The sequence below is a fragment of the Rhipicephalus sanguineus genome, chromosome 4 (assembly GCF_013339695.2).
Source record: "Rhipicephalus sanguineus isolate Rsan-2018 chromosome 4, BIME_Rsan_1.4, whole genome shotgun sequence".
NCBI lineage: Eukaryota > Metazoa > Arthropoda > Arachnida > Ixodida > Ixodidae > Rhipicephalus > Rhipicephalus sanguineus.
Window position 1 is genome coordinate 151174925 of NC_051179.1, and position 2533 is coordinate 151177457.

The following is a 2533-nucleotide window of genomic DNA, read 5'->3' on the forward strand; positions in this document are numbered from 1 at the left end:
GGAACTAGAAGGGGGACATTATGCACGGTTACGTTGTCCATAGTTCTTCATTCCTCTAATTTCAATCAATAACATTAAAATATGTTGAATCTTTGTCTTGTAGAAATAATAATTTGTGTGGCTTTACATGCCAAATCCAGATATGATTATCATGAATTTATCATAATATGATTGTCATGATTATCAAGAGGCACGCCGTAGACTGTGTGCCTCTTAATTATATCGTGGATATTTAATTACACAGTGGAGGGCTCCGGAACTTTCGAGCACTTGGGATCTTTAATGTGCACAGACATCGCACAGTACCTGGGCCTCTAGAAGGTGCAATTCTAGAGGCCCGGTACTTTGCGACGCCGGAGCACGCGGAAGAACACCAGATGGTCAAAAATTCTGGAGCCCTCCTCAACGGTGTGCGTCCTAAGCATATCGTCATTTTGCGCCCAAGTAAAACCCATGATATGATTGAGAGATACCACATAGGTTCTATAGCAACCGTAATCGAAAGTCGGCGAGATACAGAATTCGGAACACAGTGCTCGTTGGGAGCATTATATATTATCTATGTCGTTGCCTTCCGATTATGTTTCTTTATTGCGTTTACTGTGCCAAAGCGACACTGGCTATGAGAGACGGCGCAGCGAAAGGCTCCCGATAATTTCGGGTGCTTCGGGTTCCTTAACGTGCACTGATATCGCACAGTACAAGGGCCTTTGGCATTTCGCTTCCGTCGAAATGCGACCACCCCGGCCGGTATGGCGTCTGTCGGGTCAGCAGCGCAGCACAGGAACCACTAAGCTATACCGCTGCGGCTGACTTTCGATTACAGTTGTGATAGCGCCTCTGTTGTATGTCTCAGTTGTTCTTCTATTCGTATTTTCTTGCTACATTATGACGGTTGCCAGCTATGAAAATATTTGCCCAACTCTTCTATAGAATAGCTGCAATCACGACATGTAGTGCCACAATGGCAACTTCCGGAAACAGAGTGTGTATCTCCAACGACAGCAGTTGACAACACCGCGTGTTCTTCTCCGTCCGCAGTGATGCCCCTCAGCTCCCTCGTCCTGATCACCACAGGCACCGTGCAGTTCGCAGTCACGTGGCTCCTTGTCCTCTGCTGCTGCATTCGGAGCGCCCTCTCGTCGAAAAAGGCGAGCTACGTATTATGCCGAGATACACCAATGTCACATGCAGAACGCAGACTTATCACTTACATGTTGTGTGACCATCGTAGGCGCATCACACGAGCTCTGAGTTACGTTACATTTCCGTTCTATACTTTCGGATAACTTTGGACGACTCTGTAGAGAAATCTTCCCAGTTGCAAATAAAATAAATTAGTGTCAAAAAAGCGAGATGCACCCATGCGACACATGCCGAATTGGAAGACTGCCGGTCAATTTTGGCGGATTTGAATTTTTTACCGCGCAGCTAAACTGCATGAGTGGTTTTCCGGTATACCTTGTACCTGCAACCTGAGGACTGCGCGACCGGTAGCCGCAGCGCTAAATGACGGTTTTCCGAAGAGACGTGTTCTTTTTTTTCGTAACATAGTTTTGATATATTGACTGCGTGAAATAGCTTCACTGTGCACTTTCAGCAATATTATTCGAAGAGCGGCATTATGTGCGGAAAAATATGAATTGGAAAAATGAGCCATTCTGTGAGTGTAAAGCTATTTTCGACTTTATCGCTTTGGTAGTAAACGAGGCAGCGTTATCGTCACGTTAATTAGTGAAGCGTGAACGATTTAGTGAAGGTACCTGAGGGATTTTTGACTCAAATTGATCGAGGACGAAGAACACACAAAACAACTGGACAGGCGCAACTTCCTCCTCATTTTATTTCGCACTTTATTTCAGTAGGCACCCGTTTTCTTGTTTAACAGCGGAGCTCTTTGAGCTCGGAGTAAGGCCGCTGTCGTAGACAGAAAACTCGGCTAGAAAACTCGACGGTATGTAGCAAGCAGCTGAGCAAAGTATATCCATGCATAGTATAGTGTAGCAAGCGGGCGGGAAAGTGAATTGAGGCTCAGGAGGACTGATGTGAAGGTTAGGAGGAAGGAAAGGAGGTGGGGCGAGGGTAAAGCATGGCATAACCACGTATAGTGTAGTTCACAAAGTTTCCTACAATACTTACTAGAGGGAACTCTGGCGCTAGTGTCTATGGGAGCTGCAACGCATGGCGCTTCAGCCAGCATGGGAATGATGGTAGTACAAGGATCTATCTAAACTTCGTTCTTTCGGCTCCGTTTGGCTCCGCGTCGCCTGCATCCGCTTTGTCGCAAAACAAAGTTCAGCGAAAATCGGCAGTTCCACTTGACCACATTAGTATTTTAGGCTCACCAATTCAAATCTGGTCACGCAGTTCACGACAATCCTTTCTTTTTCGAAAGGAAATCGAAACACAGCAATAAACAAAGCCACAAATGCGTTCGAAGCCCGCAAGTACGAAGACTAGGCAAATCCGTGTACTACCCATCATTCCCATGGTGGCTGAACGATCGCAGCGCCAGAGTCCCCTCTAGTGAATT